Here is a 20,359-nt window from a genome sequence, read left to right on the forward strand (position 1 = left end):
CCCACGCGTTTCCATAACAAGTTTCGGATTCCATTGCGGTTCATGTTGGACATGATCTTCATTAGAAGCCCTTAAAGAGTTAAGGGAAACCGCTGAACACTTGAAATTATGGGAGAACACGATTATGTCTCGGTTTGGAACTTGAGTATCGTGTCAATAGATGCTTAGGAATTTTGACAAACCTTCAAGCACCCCCATGATCGTCCGTAGTCTCGATCCTGAAAAGGATCCTCTTCGTCTGAAGGATGATGACGAAGATGTGCTAGAGGTAGAAATGTCTTACTTGAGTACAATAGGTGCATTATTGTACTTATCTCAATGCACAGGACCAGACATCTCGTTTGCAGTGAACTTGTTAGCTAAGGTATATCTCTGCGCCAACACGACGTCATTTGATTGGTGTAAAAGATATTTTTCGGTACTTGAGATGTACGATTGATATGAGCTCATTCTATCCTTATAGAGAGATGATGGATTCAGACCCATCACACACAAGGAACGCCGCCAACACTGGCATGCGTCCACTATCCCCATCCCAAAAAGACATGTGTTTTGGAAGGTTTTGCTGATGTTGGGTATCTCTTTGACCCATACAAAGGTTAGTCCCAAAATGGTTAAGTGTTCACCATAGGTAAAGACCGTGATATCTTGGAGGTCTACAGATTTAGACCCTAGTCACTATTTCTTCGAACAATGCAGAGATTATTGCTCTTCACAAAGTGGTTCGTGAATGTATATGGATTGGATCCATAATTACGCATGTTCAAACAATTGGGTTTGAAGTCTACCACAGATGAGCCTACGAGCATTTAAGATAATGCTGCTTGTTTTGAATAAAGAAGCAAATGCCACATCAAAAGCAACAACACCAAGCATAATCTGCAACATGTGAGCCCCTGAAAAATTTTAGTTAATTTTTGAAGGTAATTTTTTGCCAATAAGATTTTTCCATAAGGTGATTTAAGTGAAGGAATCGTTTTGGGAGATTGTTTTGGTGTCGAGACCACCTATTGGGCCTTATAATTTAAGTTTGGGCCAGTGTCCTTCGTTTTGGGCCGAGAAGGTTACAGAAGTTTAGTGAGGTGACAGTTTGTTGGATTTTCGAAGACGATAAATTGAGTTGTAACAAAGTTTTGGATTTTGGATTTTGGATTTTTATGAGATCGAGTTTTGGGCCTAGGATGAAGTCGAGGAGTAACTTAGGAAGTTTCCGACGAAAAATGAATAAAAGAAAATGTTACGTGCCCAAAATCGAAAGCAATTAGCTAGAGGGGTTTTGTAACTCGTCGAAAGAGCAAATTCGACATTTCTCATAGGCAAGTATAAATAGGAAATTAGAAACCCTAAAATCCCATTCTCTTCCTCTCTCCCTCTCGGCCGCATCCTCTCTCTCTCTCTCCCTCCACGACCTCTCGCTCTCTCTCTTCTTCTTCCCTCTGCAAGCGCCGGAAGCCACCACCTTGCAACACCGACTCCACCCTTAGAACCAGCACCCAAATCCGATCAAAGCCCAGCCATTTCGCCACCGATTGAAAGCTCCTAACCACCACATGCATGCCTGGAAAGCTACGACACCACTGCCCTTCCTCCTTCTTCTATTTCCAACCATCACCTCGCCACACCGACGCCACCGCCAGACTCAGCAAGCAACGAGGAGCAAAAACACAGAAGTTCTGCCACCCATCGAGGATGGACGACGCCGCACGCACATCGCCAGAGTCATGGCCCTGCTTGTCTCTATTCCTCGACTTCCGGCAAGTTCAGGCCACACCACCACTATAAATGAGTTCAGGGTATCACGATTTGCCATAGCCCTCTAACTCCGACCCCCCAAATCCGGCCAGAGCCGCCGCTGGCATGTGGGTCACCCATTGCCTCCGTGAACCACCTTATCACCACAGTGCAAACTGCCAACTTGCTTAGCTCATTGTGGGTAAGCTCAAGTCGAAACCTTTTTCCCCATACTGGTCAAGTTCTGTTGGAAAAGTTATGGACATTGATCTTCAAATCCCTAACTCTGTCATTTAATTGGGATTGTATGAGGTTTTGTGGAGTCTGCGAATTTGGGATTTCGGGAGAGGATAAGCTCTTGAGTCTGTTTCGATTGAAGTAGGAAATGGTAAGGATTATGTTCAGATTCTGTTTTGGAATGCAGAAATTGATCAATAGATGGACTGTTAATTGTGTTGTGCCTGTTAGGGATCAGAATGGATGAAGATGGTGGGAATGCAGCTATGCTGACTCAAGTCTCTGTTTGGAAAAAAAGAAATGGTAAGTGTTGGTCCCTGCCAAACTGTGGGTTTTGGTATGATGATTGTAAAATTCTAGAGGTTGTTATCGAGTGGAATGAAAAGTTGGTGTATATGCTGCTTGAATGGTTAATGCCCCTTTGAGTGATTGCTTGTTGAGAATTTAGCTTAAATGTGGACAAGTATGACATGGCTAAATGTATAGAGAAGATTGGTTTTATTAGCTAAAGTGATGATGGAGTTTGAATTGTCATATTGTGAGGTAAATGAGGAATTTGAGTAATTATCAACGTTGAGTGGGATTCGGAAATGAAAATGGTGGATTTTATTTGATTGAGCTAAATTAGGATATTGGATTAACATTCTTGAAATAATGTTAAAAATCGGAGTATTCTAGTGTTGCCATATCCCGGAGTTATTGTGAGAATGTGATAATTCGGGAATGGTAATCACTATTTATTTGCTATTATTTAACGATTGAGTAAAAAGGTTCTAACTGGTTGACTTGGAATACATTAAAAAAATAAGTATAATCACCATATCCCGAAAGGAGTTTGAAAGGTGAAGTCATTCGGGAATGGTAATTATTATTTAATTGCTTAAGGTTTAAAAGCTAAATAAAATGAGGTCAAACCGGTTGACCGAAATTTTAATATGGGAAGAAGTGTGATCACCATATCCCGAATGAGCTTGCTATGTTAAGTGAATTGTTCGGGAATGGAAATTGTGATTTGTTTTCCTAAAGTAAAAAGGCTAAAGAAATGAAGTCAAAGTGCTAAGTGTAATTACCATATCCCAATTGGTTCAAATGCAATATCATTTGGATTGTTTGGGAATGGATAGTAGATTTTTATGTTAAAGGTTAATTCAATGGACTTTAAGGAAATTAAGTGAATGCCTTAGGTGCTCGATTGATTAAGTTAATGATGTCAAGTTACTTATTGGTTTAATTTTTTTGATTATAAAGGACTCGAGCGTGTGCACATAAAATTGGAAGGAGTATTGAAAGTCGGAAACGAAACTAAGTTTGTGCGAGCACTCCAATTCCAGGTAGGGTGAGCTGTCCGTTCCTTGTTAGAGGCTTTTCGATATATGTGGAATGCTATTCTAAGATAGTATGTTGTCTGCAAGAACGTTTTTGGTTGTTCATTAGTCGATGCCTCGCGATACATGTGTTTTCAGAACTGATAATTGCCAATTGCGAAAACCGAGGCTAGACTTGCATGTTGAGATACTGTACCCTTGTATGTTTATACTTGTGAACTGAAAGTGAATGGGACCTAGGCGCTTAGATTCCTAGGGATCCCACGGTGTCGATCACCGTGAACCTCCGGAGGGGGCTGTGCTCCTATGTTTGTCGAGGAAAGGTAAGTACAGACAGTGAACCAGTCATAGGAGACTCAGAGCCAGGAAATGGACACTTTCGCTACTTGTAGTTACAAGGACTACAGAGTAGTTGGCCGGTTCTCAAAGGATGACGAACCAGGTCGGTCACCGATTTGTTTGAGTTTAGCCGGCACGTAAGTATCTCGGAGCTCCAAGTGTGTGAAACATACTGCATATGTTTTATAAAAGAGATAAATGTTTGTGGTTGCCTCTTTATAAAGTATTTTCGATAAACGTGCACAATATTATGTAGTAAATATTTTCAAGTATATTATCTTTCAAACCTAGCATGGTTGGGTCGGCCCCTACTGGGCATGCGAGGACGAAAGCTCATCCCTACAACAGTGTGCAGGTTTTGAGCATGTGGTCGGGAAGCGTATAGGAGAGGCATATGGCCCGGCTTGGCGTATTCCTCTTTGTCTTTACTAAAGTACGGTTTTGGGTCCATTATCGGATTTCGAAGTAACTTATTTATTTACTTTCTTACTAATTATTTATTTACTTATTTATTTATTTATTTATTTCCTACTCTCTTACAAGAATTCCGGGAGACCCGTAACCCTGGGGCGCGTCTCTCACGCTTGTAGTTACTTAGTGATTTGTTTTATTTTCCAAATTGGGCTCCGATTGCAAGCCCAAAACTCTTAGCCCATTTCAAATTCCGCTTTTGAAAATGTGTTGCTTGGTTGCTAGAACGACTTGTCCAAGAAAGTGTTTTGTAAACCAATAGTTTGTACCCAACAGGCCTTGCGATTTCGGGTTGATGAGTTATCGGGATGTTATTTGTGACATGTCGGTTTCTCATTGGCTCGAGGTCGCGGCGCTGTGGGACCCCTCTCTCGGGTCACCACACAACAACAGACTCTCCTCAAGATCAAAGTGAACTAGGTTCGATCTGAGGATAGTATGGCAAACTTGCTCACTAAGTCATTGCCTAAATTCCACTTTCGAGAAACATGTTGGTAGCATATTTTGTGAAAGTTATCCGAACTCCCATGACCGTTGTCATCAGGGGGAGATGCAGACATCAGGGGGAGATGTCTACATGTATGGTCTCGAAACGTGAAGGGTGTGTTGTGCTCTTTTTCCCCTTCGATCGAGGTTATTTTTGTCCCACAGAGTTTTTGTTACTCGGCAAGGTTTTTAATGAGGCAACGAGAGGAGCACCACGTTTGGTCGACACAAGGGGAGTGTTCAAGTAAATCCAGAATATGTGTCTGGCCCAAACTCGAGGTTACTTACTCTAGTTGAAATAGAGTTTATATTAGAGATATTCTAGGAGAATCTTAGAACATATCCAATCAATGTACGATTATGTTTCCATGTGCAACTCTATCTATATGTTTGTAATCCTCTATATAAAGAGGCCCCTATTATCAATGAAAATGTGACTCAATTCTCTCCAAATTCAGTTTCCCTAAAATAGTTATCTATTTATTTTTTTCTTACAGATTTGGATTTTAGAAAATTAGTGTACTTCTTAGTCATTTTGTACTTGGGTAATATAGTTTTTCTATAATTCAAATGTTTGTAGGGTGAACTAAGAAAATTAGCCGCACCCAAGCCAAAACCATTGGTAGTAGACTCAGTTTTAATCATAGAGTAGCCCTCAGAATACTTTGCTAGGAAGACCTTAATGTATGGCACCTCATCAACAATAGCAGAAACACCACCATGCTAGCCTCCTCTTGACAAAGCATCAGCTTATGCTTCAACTGAACTATATGGTTTAGCCCTTTTGAAATTCAAGTTCTCTACAGCATTTGCAGTAACCAATGATGAACTACCCTGGTAACCTATGTAGTTCCCTCTGGCGTTCAATTGCATTTGTTGAACTGTCATCATTGATGTTAAAGTTGCAGTGTAACTAGAAGTCAATATAAGAACTACAAAAAAACCATATGATCGCTACAAACTTTGCTGAATTGTTCGACAACTTCTCCCCTGCAACATAAAAAATTTCAGTTTCAAGTGTTGTATGCATAAAAAAAGAGTTGTAAGAATCATAGTCCGTCTCATTCAACTTGTGCATCTTTGAAACTTATAGACTGTCTGATTAACTGGAATTTTCTTCATTGTCTTAATGGATGAATTGTAATCTGCATTAGTGCAAGAGCAGCCTATTGTAGAGTTGATGAAAAAAGAATCATTTTGACACGAGAATAGATTTATCAAAATTTTGTTAAAAACTCGTACACAAATTAGGACTAATCATTTCTCACAAACAGAAACTCAACTTTACGGTTTTAGAAATTGTGAATCTAGATAGATCATGGGTATTTGTTTCATAGTCAAAATCTTAGACTTATAATGATGGTAAGTACTATTTGATGAACTGTCAATAGTTACTATTGAGATTTGCTTAGCAGAAAAACTTGGAGAATTTAAAGAACGGGGATGACAAACAAATTTTTCCAGAGAAAAAAATCTAGAAGTGAGATATGGCACTTACAATGAGCAAAGACAAGGGTTGAAAAGGAGAACCAGAATATTGTTCCAATTTGTTGTGATGGTGTGCCCTGGAATTCTTTGTTTGTATGACGCTTAATTACCCACACAACAAACCCAGTTAGGATAAAGAAACCAGCACTTGTCATCCAAAGGTTTGTTGAAAGAGGCTTAAGAAAATCCACATGTTTTCCTTTTCATTTGCTACTAGCGTTCCCACGCCCTAGTCAGAATATGGTACTGTAAAATCAACATATAACGATATGTTTGATGTGTTTATCGTACCTCCAACAACAACATCATATTTCTAGTCTCCAACAACACCCCATTGAGTACAGCAGAAAAACAAGATAATAATTAAGTTACAAATTTCCACATATAATGAGAATAATTGACAAAAATGTTGAAAATTAACTTTATACTAACAGAATTGTACAATGTGTATAATGTATGAGAGAGTCTGGTTAGATTCATATATCATATGATTCATATCTTCAAAATCATATATTTTACGTTCTGGCATATATTATTTCAAAATTCAAAATCAAGTGTACCTGGACATAAACCTGGTAAACAAGATCGTGGTTCGTCCTAGCCAAAAGTCCATTAGCATCCTCAAATACTCATATTGAACTTTATAGGGCAATCCTCCTTTTGCAGTTTCAAACACATCTATACAGAAGCCTGTGAAATATGTTTTATTGGTTTGGAAGTCATGTTTCACTTGCACAAGTTCCTCGAACCCTCTCTTTGGGGGAACACCAACTCTTAATTTTGGTTCACTTAATTTCTTCTTGGAACCTTTCGTAATGGTTAATGATCCTCCAGTCCATATGAAAATTTCCAGATCACTGGTGGAAAGTAAATTTCTTCTGTTTTTAAGGGACTATGATTCTTTTGTTTTTTCTTCTTCAAAAGTCAAAACTCCAATTCTTCTCTCCCCCTTTCCTATCACATTTACTATCTCAAGTTTGTCTGCAATTAGTTTCTGCTTTGGATACTGAATTTCACCACTTAACCCTTTAACCCTACTTTGCAGTAACTCTTCAAGAAGCACACTTCCAGGCTTAGAGGATTCAATATCTTTTAAATCCTTTCAGTTTAGTCTTGTAGAAATTTTAATCCGTGATCTCTCAACTGCTTCTGCTAGGACCCAAGTTGCACATACGCCCGGATTGCATTTGCACTTAATTCTAGTACTTCCATATGGGACTCCTCGATGTACAATTTTCTCCACAATCTAGAAGTAAGGTTGTGGGTGCTCCTTGAAGTTGGAATATACGACTTTAACCCCAGCACTCCTTGCATTGACTCAATCACAGCAGAATCCATAGAATTTAAGAAATTCAAGCTTGTTGATGTTAGAATCCAAGCATACCCTTCACTCATCATTCCTAGCTTCTTTGCATTCATAGAAAGCCGAGACACAAGAAAATGTGAGATATGCACCACAAATACTGTATTGTCTAATGCGTTTAGCTTTTGAAGCTCTTCAATGATTTGTTCAGTTGTTGAGGAGGCAGAAATATATGCAATATAGAAATTTTTCTCTTGGAAGGAATTGATCAAAGATGGAATTATGTCACTTGCATGATTTGTCCTCTCATATAGAAGGACAACATTTCTCCATATGAACATTTCAATAAGAGCAGTGATCCCTGTAACCTGCAAAGTTTCATCCTGTGTGACCTTAACAAAGAAGGGATTTTTGTCGGTCAGAGAAAAATGTCGGTCAGCTACACATGTGTCATATGAAAGCACACATGCACAGAATTAATCACGCCACATTTATGATGGAAGAACTGCCGTGTGTATACAATTTGCAAAATGTCTTAAAAACAAAAACTGACTTCTGAACAACAAAGAGACAATGCTGGAATCCTAAAGACCATGGTATGAATAAAAGTCACCACGGAAAATTTCTATCGATAGCTTGTCGATAGCGTGTTGACAGATCTGTCGATATCATCAGATGACAGAGTCAGCTGCACACCGTTGAGCCAATGATCAGTATACGACGGTTGAAAACCATTGTATGATAGCGTTTCATCAGACGACACCTCAATAAACCATGGAAATGCAAAACGTGAGACGATAGTTTTAAACCGTCGTGTGAAGCCTTTTGTATAGTAGTGTCCCTATCAGTTTGAAACCACCCACTCACTCCATTCACTGAATCAATTCCAGCAGTCACAGATTGAGAACCAACAAAATGACCACTAGAAATAGAAACATTACCCATATAGATATGCAGATACATCCACAGTCGTAGCTGTCATCATAGTAGATATTGTAATACCCCATAAATTCTTTATTAATTTCTAATGGTTTTTGAGAATTAAAAAAGTGTTCGTTAGTATGATTTCGTGGTTCGAGGGTGGAGTGAAATTATTTTTAGGCGAATAATTATTCGAAATGCACATTTGAGGGGGGTTACGAAGTTGACTTTTTATACGTACGGAATATGGGAATGCTTCCTTCATGAAAGTTGTAGAGTGCGTTGATACGAGTTCGTGCATATGTAGAATGTAGAAATCGGAGTTCGTATGAAGAAGTTATGAGGGATTGAAGTTTTGGGAAAATTCTATAAATATTGGAAAATTCCGAATTTATTCAGAAATCCCAAAAGTTCAGAAATTCCCATTTTCCTCCCCCAGAAACGCTCTGTTCTCTCTCCTCACCCGCGCGCGACCCGACCTTACCCGGTTCGATCTCCTCCGTCCGACTTCAGCCGACGACGAGACCACCGCAGACGGCTTCATCTCCTCCTAGCCGTCGTCCCCTTGGTGTTCGATCACGGCAGCAGCCACCGGAACTTGGAGATCGGAGCAATCATAGACCCAAAAACGGATCCGGCCGGATTTCACCGATTCTGGTATCCACTTGTTCGATCCATCCTGGTTTTGGAATCTTCTCTTCCTCCTGATCATCCCCATATAAGCCTTGCATCACGATTTTGAGTGTGGAGCGAAAGATCAAGGTTTGATGTTTTCGACGTCCCTGATTCGATCTAGGATTTGATCAGAAGCACAAGAGTGATCCAACTTCTAAGCTTGATCTAGGGCGATCTAGACCTCTTCTTGCTTAGCTCCAGGTGATTGACGGTTTTGTTTGGGCGGACGGTTGCGATTGTCATTTTGAGCTGTATAGAAGACCCAGTTGGATTAGAGGTGAGTAAATCTCACGTGGTTCATTTACGAACCGAGTTATTTAATTGTCGGAATTGATTGATAATTGTGAAATAGTTTTTCATAAATAAATATTTGTTTTAAAATTATATGAACTTGATCGTTAATGGTTCATAGGTAAGTAAAATGAGTTTTATTTATTAAAAAAAATGAATTTCTTGGTTTTTAGTGCATGCGAACTATAGTTGGTATTAGTAGGCATTCCTGAGTGGATGATTACGTATATATATATATTTACGTGAAATATATATATCCGGATAGTGTGACATTGTGATATGTAGACTTTTGGTGATTTCATTTATGTTATTGAATTGAACATTTACTTGATAATTGTGTTGGTGGTTTTTGGTGTGAAAACAATATTTCGAAATTGATTTCTTATTGTTTTGAAATGGGAGTTGAGCTTTGAAAACAATAATTGTTGCAGTCAATCATATTGCTTTGGAAAGTGTTGAGGTGGTGTAATTTTTTGAGTCTTGTGTGATTTTTTAAATGCTTTGGTCTTTGTACCGAGGGTCATAGTAGTGACCGAGGGTGGTTATCGAAATCATGCGCCATTAGCAGGGGTATGGTTACGACTCAGTTAGAGTTCTAGTTTGTCTGCCATTGTATGTCATGATGGGTAACAAGCAGGTTACTTGCAACTCATGAGTACATGTTTTTAAAAGAGAATTTGGGGTGTATTCTTCTTTTAATTGTCCAAGGAGGGACTTGAATTTCATATTAAAATGGGGAGTTGAAAATAATATGATTTTGTCACTTTAGTGATGTATGTTACCCTTATGAGGTAAGGTTGTCGAGTTTTGAAAACGAGTTATTGTGGGATTTGTTTATTTAGAATTGAAGGGTGATTTCTTGGTTTTGGCGGAAGTTGTTTGATTTCTTTAATTATTTTCCTTTTTCATTCTATTATTGATTTTCAAGTAATCTCCTGAACTAAACCATATGCAGGGATTACTAAGGTTTCTTTGTTTGTTTTTATGTAATCTCCTGAACTAAACTACATGTAGGGATTACTATGGTTTGAATTGTTTGTTTTAATGTAATCTCCCGAACTAAGTTATATGCAGGGATTACTGCCTTTTGAATTGTTTGTTTTAATGTAATCTCCTGAACTAAGTTTTATGCAGGGATTACTGCCTTTTGAATTGTTTGTTTTAATGTAATTTCCTGAACTAAGTGATATAAACTATATGCAGGAGTTACTATGATTTTTATTGATTGTTTTAAAGTGATCCACTGAACTAAGTTTTTATGCAGTGATTACTTATCTTGCTTAATTTTTATTGTGAGTACAGTTGTGGGTTGTGATATGTAGTGAGTGGGATATGAGTTGTGAGGTCATGATTTTGGCAAATGCTTTATGTTGAGAGGAAATGAGTGTGATCTCGTTGAGACAAATGAAGGATGATCTAGTAGATTGTTGTGTTTAAAATGTTCTTGGAGTTTAATTGAAAAATTGATGTGGTGCGAAATTAGATGCATGAGTCGAGAATCAAAGCATGTGAGTTTTAGTTTTGAGTTATCTTACGTGAGCATGATATTGTAGGCTATGAACTTGATGTTTTTGTTGTGATAATTGCATGTCGATTTTGTTAGGTTGAGATCTCCTAAACTAAACTATATGCAGGGATTACTAATGTTTACCTAATATGATTGTGTGTTTGGTTGTGTTTTGTGGAGTTAAATGTTGTTGCTTTAATTTATCTCACGAGTTGAGAAATTATAAGCATGAGTGACGTGAGTCATTTTAATTGAGTTTACTCATACGAGCTTCAAAAGCTTACCGGGTTTGTTGTTTGCAATCCCGGTGCACTATTCCATGGTGTAGCGGTTATTCCTGCAGGTGAGGACCACCAGGGCTGAGTACGAGGGCGCGGTTGCAGCAGTGTAGGTTTAGAACCTATTTTTGTTAGTGTACTGCTGTTTTTGGTATGCTCCTAGCGAGCGTTTACATTTGTATATCAGTTCTCTCGAGTTTTGTAAACACTTGTTGATGTGATATTCAACTTAAGTGATCGAGTCTTTATTGACGTTTTGATGTTCCTTAGATTAAATGGGAAAAATTTTCTTTGCAATTTCGAGAAGTTAGTCAAGTTATCGCTTTTCGAATTCAAATATCTTATTTGAAATTTGGGGCGTGACAGTTATACCACCAAGCGATCCCGTTACCGAAGCATCCGGCGACTGCGAACTCGGTTGAGGAGGTGGTCCGGCACCACTAGTCTCCACCAAAGTTTTATAGTCTAGTAGGGGCAGAACCAAGATCTTAAGGTTGGGGGGTTCCAAATTAAAAAATTTTGGTCAACAACAAATAATTTTTTTTCCTTAAAATAAAGAAATGTTCAAGTAAATACAGAATATGTGTCTAGCCCAAACTCGTGGTTACTTGCTCTAGTTGAAATAGGGTTTATATTAGAGATATTCTCGAAGAATCTTAGGAGATATCTAATCAGTGTACGATTATGTCTTCATGTACAACTCTATCTCTATGCTTGTAATCCTCTATATAAAGAGGCCCCTATTATTAATGAAAGTGTGACTCAATTCTCTCCCAATTCAGTTTTCCTTCAACACGTTATCAGCATGAAGCCCTAACCCTGAAACAAATAGCCAAACCCAGATTCAAGAAGCTAAAAACCTTGAATCCGAATACAAAACTTTAAAGCCTTTTCTGCCTCCACCTCACACCTTGAAGAACTCGATCCCAAGAGTCTGGAACCAGCGGCTCTACCCCAAGAACGGGCCGAAAACCTACCGAACCGGCCACTGAAAGCTCCATACAACCCCCAGAAAATATTCCACCGGTTCAACAACTTCCGGCCATCCAATTTCAACAAAATTGTGTCACCAGATACCTCTCAATCAGAAGATTCAGGAACTGGATGAAAAGCACAAAAACCTGCCTAAAAGTGAGTGAACCGGAAGACTGAACCTTCTGGCAGAAGGAAAAGAAAAGAAAAGAAAAAAGGGTAAGGAAAAGAAGCCCAGAAGCCCAAGCCCAAGGCAGAGGCCCACTGACGCAGACCCATGCCACGTCATCACCCAGACCCGCGCTAAGTCAGTAAGAGGGACCACGTCACGTCAGCAAGGGGGACCCACGACCAAGTCAGCTCCCAGGTCAACATCAGTCAACTACCGGTCAGCCACTTTTCCGGCGACTTTTTTCAACCACTTTTTCCAGCCAACTTTTCCGGTGACCTATTTCGAGTTTTTTTTTTTTTTTTTCTAAAAGTTCCCTTTTTAGAGTTTTTACATTTAATTTCTCTTCTTTTTCGGGGACTTGCAACCTCCCTTCTTTTACCCCTTTTCTTTATCATAGGGGAGACCAAATTAAGCGGAACTGTGGGGGTTCGTGCTCACTCCAAGCTTGGAGCTTGTAGAGTCCTCCAAACTTAGAGTTTGTTGAGATAAAACGAATGACCACAAACATCATTGTTTCGATCTAATCCAACCCCTCTTGGAATCGAATTTCTTAGAAGTGACTACGCTCGGAAATTCCTAATTTCTTGGAAGCGACTACGGTCAAAAATTTTATTTGTTTCCGTGGAAGTCTTTTTCGCTCCGAAACAAACCTTAATTTCTTGTTCTCTTTCAGGATGAGTAACCTGAATAAATTGGACTTTGCTCCATTGGGAACAACTGGCTCTGAATATCACAAGTGGGTTTGTGATGTCCGCCAGAATCTCAAGGCCGATGGAATCCTGGATACGATTCTCGAGCCTAGCCAGGACGTGCTAACTGTTGAGCAAGCTCAAGCTTTGGAAGAAAATAGAGCAGCCTTAGAGGCAAATAAGGCGAAAGCCATCATCCTAATGACTCTTCAAATGGATGATTCGCTCCAGTACGAGTGTATGAATGAAGAAGACTCCAAAAGGCTGTGCGTCTCACTCGAAGAAAGATTTGGTAACGTCTGTGACTCCCTGCTTCCAGACCTAGAAGTGAGATGGCATAGCCTCCGCTTCTGTGATTTCAAGTCAGTTCTTGACTACAACTCAGAAGCACTTCGCATTAAATCAATCCTTAATGGAATTATGTGGTAAAGAGATCACAAATGCAATGTTGATTGAGAAGATTCTCTCTACCTTCCCCGTCTCTGCATTGATGGTTGCTAAGAACTATCGAATCGCTGTTACTGTAGGATGGATCACAAGGTTTCATGACCTTATTGGAGCTATAAATGTCGCTGAAAAGCATGACAACATCCTTGTGAAGAACTATAATTCGAGATTCATGGAAACGGAGCATATTCCGGAATTCAATTATAGTCGCGCCCCTAAGAGAAGGCTCTAAGAGTGAAACCCTAACCTTAGGGATACTTCCGGACGTTCTGGTCCATATAATCGCTCTACTTGGGAAGGTAACCGCCAAAATACCCGAACACGGAACAGAAGAGGTAAACGTAGAAAGAAAGAGGGAGGCAACTCCTCTGGCCATGTCGGTGGCGCCACCAAAACTAAGAGCCATCTAAATGACGCTTTTAAAGCGCCTCAATTAATGGAGTTCGAGCAAAGAGATGTATGTTCTCGATGTGGAGTGTCTGATCATTGGGCACATATTTGTAGAGCTCGTGAAGAACTTGTCACCGCCTACAAAGCATATTGGGAAGCAAGAGAATCTCACTATGTGGAACAAGAAGATCAAGAAGATGATCTAGAGTGAAGGGTTGAAGACTACAAATCTGGCTGGGATCAATAGATCGACAATTCTATTTAAGTCTTTATTTTTTCCAAGAGATGTAATAGGCAATTGCCATATATTTTTTTAGTAAATGCCAATGGTTTAGTCTTTCTTCAAAGTAGGCTCACCCAAAGTAAGTGTGATGTCTAGGAAGGTTATGAGATTAGATGGCTCTTAGTGTTAGTGGCGCTACCAACACTAAGAGCCATCTAAATGAAGCTTTTAAAGCACCTCAATCAATGGAGTTTGAGCAAAGAGATGTATGTTCTCGATGTGGAGTGTCTGATCATTGGGCACATATTTGTAGAGCTCGTGAAGAACTTGTCACCGCATACAAAGCATATTGTGAAGCAAGAGAATCTCACTATGTGGAATAAGAAGATCAAGAAGATGATCTAGAGTGAAGGGTTGAAGACTACAAATCTGGCTAGGATCAATAGATCGCCAATTCTGTTTAAGTCTTTATTTTTTCCAAGAGATGTAATAGGCAATTGCCATATATTTTTGTAGTAAATGCCAATGGTTTAGTCTTTCTTCAAAGTAGGCTAACCCAAAGTAAGTGTGATGTCTAGGAAGGTTATGAGATTAGATGGCTCTTAGTGTTAGTGGCGCTACCAACACTAAAAGCCATCTAAATGACGCTTTTAAAGCGCCTCAATCAATAGAGTTTGAGCAAAGAGATGTATGTTCTCGATGTGGAGAGTCTGATCATTGGGCACATATTTGTAGAGCTCGTGAAGAACTTGTCACCGCATACAAAGCATATTGGGAAGCAAGAGAATCTCACTATGTGGAACAAGAAGATCAAGAAGATGATCTAGAGTGAAGGGTTGAAGACTACAAATCTTGTTGGGATCAATAGATCGCCAATTCTGTTTAAGTCTTTATTTTTTCCAAGTGATGTAATAGGCAATTGCCATATATTTTTGTAGTAAATGCTAATGGTTTAGTCTTTCTTCAAAGTAGGCTCACCCAAAGTAAGTGTGATGTCTAGGAAGGTTATGAGATTAGATGGCTCTTAGTGTTAGTGGCGCTACCAACACTAAGAGCCATCTAAATGACGCTTTTAAAGCGCCTCAATCAATGGAGTTTGAGCAAAGAGATGTATGTTCTCGATGTGAAGTGTCTGATCATTGGGCACATATTTGTAGAGCTCGTGAAGAACTTGTCACCGCATACAAAGCATATTGTGAAGCAAGAGAATCTCACTATGTGGAATAAGAAGATCAAGAAGATGATCTAGAGTGAAGGGTTGAAGAGTACAAATCTTGCTGGGATCAATAGATCGCCAATTCTGTTTAAGTCTTTATTTTTTCCAAGAGATGTAATAGGCAATTGCCATATATTTTTGTAGTAAATGCCAATGGTTTAGTCTTTCTTCAAAGTAGGCTCACCCAAAGTAAGTGTGATGTCTAGGAAGGTTATGAGATTAGTAGTACTTAAGCGAGCCTTGCTCCACCGACATCTCTTTACTCACCCGGTCACATTTATTTTGGAATTACCGAAACAAGTTAGATGACTACCATTATTTTGCATTAGCTAGCATTTTGGATTAGATTTTCTTTGGTCAAAGAGACAATGACGTAACTCTGTTGGCTTATGAATAAAATTTCGAGTTCTTTTCATTATGACTCCATTTTGATTCTGAGCATATATATTACTTTGTGACTACGATGGCCTAGCCATCGTCGTTGGTATTAATTCAAGGACATGGAATAGCCCAAGTTCCACTTGCCAAATGGCACCTTGATTACTGTCACAGAAACTCTCTACGCTCTTAGGGAAAATCACACCTATGAATAGCCAACGGATTCCATGAGAAAACGCATGTAGAGAACGGAAATGAGTTCCTTTGCAATACTCTAATGATTGCGAATAAAGGCGCATATTAGAGAAGTTTATGTATCTCTCTAGTGGACACTATGTCACTATTCGAGCTATAAAATCCAATAAAATTATGAGAGAAGATCTCTTGGATTTAGACACATATTGGCTTTGTCACGACAGGATAGATCATCATAGTCATGATATGATGATCCATCAACTAAAGACTTCACATGGACATCATTTCTTTCGAGCGAAACGAAGCATGAGTCAAAAGTTGATTTCTGGACTAAGTGTGACCGACGCAGCTGCCTAGAGCACAGCCTCCTTCCACCACTAGCCTAGGGCTGGCATAGTCCCTATCCATGACACCATGGATGGCGTCCATCATGGTGATGGCGCCCCAGGTGATGCTGCAATCACCAACTTGCTTCAAATAGTGTTTCAGATGCTTAAGCCCAACCAAAATCCTCATTAGTTGCTTCTAAAGCCTCTCACTCGTTTTACAAAGCCTGTTGCTTAGGGAAATTAGGACTAAAACTGTCCTATGCAAAGGATATAAAAATACTCATTATGTTCTTACATAGAATCCGTGGACTAGTTCAACCAACTTGCAGACGTTTAAATATCTCATGATGTTGGTTGACATGCAAACACGCTGGTCACGTGTTGTGCCATTGTCCACTTGTAAATGATGTTTATGCTCCACTCCTAGCAAATATCATATGACAATGGGCTCACTCCCCGGATCATCCTAATTCAGTCAATTGGACTTGACGATGCTAGAGAGTTTACATCGAAGACTTTCTATGGTTATTGTATTGGGACTGATATTGGACATCATATTCCCATGAATACACCCAAACTGTCTCACGAAAACGACTACGATGGTGGCCCGGACAATGGTAATGCGCACCAATCTCCTCATATCTGCTTGGGGTGATGCAATATCACATGTAGCTATGCTAATTCGTCTACGACCCACCGCCACTCAATCTACCTCTGCGTTACAGCTAGTGACTGGGTACAAGTATCAGACTTATGCATATTTGAGTGTGATATTTATGTGCCAATTGCGCCGCCACAATGCTCTATAATGGGTCCTTACAGACGAATTGGCAACACAGTTGGATTTGAGACTCCAACAATCGTCTGCCACTTCATGCCCTTGCTAGGCGATCTCCTTACCTCTAGATTTACGGATGTCACTTTGATGGGACAGTTTTCCCATTGTTAAGGGGAGATAAGAACACAGATGTTTAGCAGGAACGACAAGAATTGTCGTGGTCTGTCCCCACGATGTCTCATCCTGATCCTTACTAAAGTGATAAGATCACACAAATATGGTGCAAACATGCTTGCAAGGAAGGACGTCCCTACGAGAGGTCGTAGCGCCACCCTACACAGAGGTAGACATGGCGCCAATGCCAAAAAGAGTGGCACTCTGGCGTTATAGGCCATGACCCTAGCTAGGATGCGTGGGAGGCCCGTGAGTTCGAAGGATACTTTGGCACATTCCAATCCCTTGATCATCAAGACTCAAAATCCGTCTCATGAGAATCTTTCAGATTATGGTTATCGTTGGGGGACACTTTAACGTCAAAACCTATTCCTGAGATTATAAAGCTCTATGAAACTTACATTAGTGTACATGAGACGTGGGATAGAAACTCCATCATAATTGATGATGTAGTCACGCACTTCATTGCGCACTTCATTGCGCATGAGTTTGTTAAGTCCGATGATATCGAACCATGCTCCGTTGATGAATGAATGCCAACGTAGAGAGATTTGGCCTAAATGGAAATATGTGATCCAGGTTAAGTTGGATTCTCTAACGAAAAGGAAGGTTTTCGAGCCAGTGATGCCAACACCTCCTAACATAAACCCTATTGACTAATGGGTCTTCGTTAGAAACCGTGATGAGAAAAATAGATGGCAATCTCGCCTTGTGGCGCAAGGCTTCTCACAAAACGTGCTGGAATCGACTACGATGAGACATATTCTCTCGTAATGGATGTCATTGCACTCTACTACCCTGTCAGTTTGGTAGTTTCCAAATAACTGAACATGCAGCTTACAAATGTGGTCACTACGTATCTATATAGAGATCTAGATACGGAATATACATGAAGGTTCATGGTGAACTTCATTTACCTAAGTCAAGTGGCTCTAGACCACGGAGCGTGTTTACAATAAGACTGAAACTCTCACCAAAGTGACTACTTGATTGGGAAGGGATATGCCCGCGCGTTTCCATAACAATTTTTGGATTCTATCGTGGTTCATGTTGGACATGATCTTCATTAGAAGCCCTTAAAGAGTTAAGGGAAACCGCTGAACACTTGAAATCCGAGTTTGAGATGAAAGATTTTGGGAGAACACGATTATGTCTCGGTTTGGAACTTGAGCATCGTGTTGATAGCTGCTTAGGCATTTTAACAATGTCAAACCTTCAAGCACCCCCATGATCGTTCGTAATCTTGATCCTGAAAATGATCCTCTTCGTCCGAAGGATGATGGCGAAGATGTGCTAGAGGCGGAAGTGCCCTACATAAGTACAATAGGCGCATTATTGTACTTAGCTAAATGAACAAGACCAGACATCTCGTTTGCAATGAACTTGTTAGCTAGATATACCCTTGCGCCAACGCGACGTCATTAGATTGGTGTAAAAGATATCTTTCAGTACTTGAGATGTACGATTGATATGGGCTTGTTCTATCCCTACAAAGAGATGATGGATTCGAACCCATCACACATCAGGAACGCCGCTAACATTGGCATGCGTCCACTATCCCCATCCCAAAATGACATGTGTTTTGGAAGGTTTTGCTGATGTTGGGCATCTCTCTGACCCATACAAAGGTCAGTCCCAAAATGGTTAAGTGTTCACCATGGGTAATGACCGTGATATCTTGGAGGTCTACATATTTAGACCCTAGTCGCTATATCTTCGAACAATGCAGAGATTATTGCTCTTCACAAAGTGGTTCGTGGATGTATATGGATTGGATCCATAATTACGCTTGTTCGAACAATTGGGTTTGAAGTCTACCACAAATGAGCCTACGAGCATTTAAGATAATGCTGCTTGTTTTGAATAAAGAAGCAAATGCTACATCAAAAGCGACAACACCAAGCATAATCAGCAACAACAGACTCTTCTCAAGATCAAAGTGAACTAGGTTCGATTTGAGGACAGTATGGCAGACTTGCTCACTAAGTCATTGCCTAAATTCCACTTTCAAGAAACATGTTGGTAGCATCGTTTGCGGAAGTTATCTGAACTCCAATGACCGTAGTCGTCAGGGGGAGATGCAGACATCAGGGGGAGGTGTCTACATGTATGGTCTCGAAACATGAAGGGTGTGTTGTGCTCTTTTTCCCCTTCGACCGAGGTTATTTTTGTCTCACAAGGTTTTTGTTACTCGGCAAGGTTTTTAATGAGGCAACGAGAGGAGTACCACGTTTGAGCGACACAAGGGGGAGTGTTCAAGTAAATCCAGAATATGTGTCTAGCCCAAACTCGAGGTTACTTGCTCTAGTTGAAATAGAGTTTATATTAGAGATATTCTCGGAGAATCTTAGGAGATATCCAATCAATGTACGATTATGTTTGCATGTACAACTCTATCTCTGTGCTTGTAATCCTCTATATAAAGGGGCCCCTATTATCAATGAATTTACGACTTAATTATCTCCCAATTCAGTTTTCCTTAAACAAGAAACTAATAATTGTACAATTCAGTTTATGCTATTGATTTTTGTCTAATGCAGTTAGTTGATTTGATTAACAAAAATTATTGCATATGAAATTGACCACCGTAAAGAGAAGATAAATGCTATGAACCTTATTAGGGAATACTAACGGAAAAAGAAGGAAACAATTTTGATATTATTATCAGATTACACAAAAGGAGAGAATTAAAGATCAAAATGTATTAATTATGCATGAATTCATTTTTGTAGATTATTTGGGGGGGGGGGGGGGGGTTCATTAATATATTTCAGGGAAAATAGGCTGTGATTAAGGAAAATTATTAAAGTTAATTAAAATTTTTAGGAAACTTGGGGGGGGGGGGGGGGTCCGGACCCTCCCGAGCCTTCATGTAATTCCGCCCTTGGAGCCCAAACGAAGTTGTTGAAGTTCCTCCAAGAGCTCTGATTGAAAGGAGTGCTGAGCTTGGATCATCTCCGTAGATTCTCGCACCTCCTGGAATTGGAGCATCGTCTCCTCACAATGAGCCTGCAAGTGAAGTTCATATGGCGGAAGGTCGACCAACGAAGAAGACGATGCACTCATAACCTTCTTCGATCCCCCCAGCGATTTGGCTCTAGATACCAGAATCATATATTGATTGGATATCTACCATGATTATTCGAGATTATCTCTAATACAAACCTTCTTACAACTATTGCAAGTAACCTAGAGTTTGGGCCAGACACATATTCTAGATTTACTTAAACAATATCTTTATTCTTCAAATTCTTTCTACAATTCTATTTTCCTTAAACACATGATAATCATGATACTGCACGTGCTCTTCTTTTTCCTTTTTCTTTTATAGAAAATTACATATA

The 20,359-nt window shown here is 39.7% G+C and overlaps 1 long non-coding RNA gene across 3 annotated transcripts; it reads left to right on the top strand.

Annotated features, from left to right (window-relative positions):
* The first annotated feature begins 1,359 nt into the window (after positions 1 to 1,359).
* LOC112165344 lies at positions 1,360 to 11,358 on the top strand. Of its 3 annotated transcripts, none has more exons than XR_005805109.1 (4): positions 1,360 to 2,119; positions 2,200 to 2,271; positions 3,217 to 3,299; positions 11,103 to 11,358. It is a non-coding gene; the product is annotated as an uncharacterized LOC112165344 (long non-coding RNA). The 3 variants fall into 3 exon arrangements; XR_005805110.1 differs by lacking the exon at positions 11,103 to 11,358 and adding an exon at positions 3,981 to 4,054; XR_005805108.1 differs by lacking the exon at positions 11,103 to 11,358 and having other exon boundaries at positions 3,217 to 3,505.
* Positions 11,359 to 20,359: the final 9,001 nt, after the last annotated feature.

This window comes from Rosa chinensis, chromosome 1 (assembly GCF_002994745.2).
Source record: "Rosa chinensis cultivar Old Blush chromosome 1, RchiOBHm-V2, whole genome shotgun sequence".
In the NCBI taxonomy this organism is placed as follows: domain Eukaryota; kingdom Viridiplantae; phylum Streptophyta; class Magnoliopsida; order Rosales; family Rosaceae; genus Rosa; species Rosa chinensis.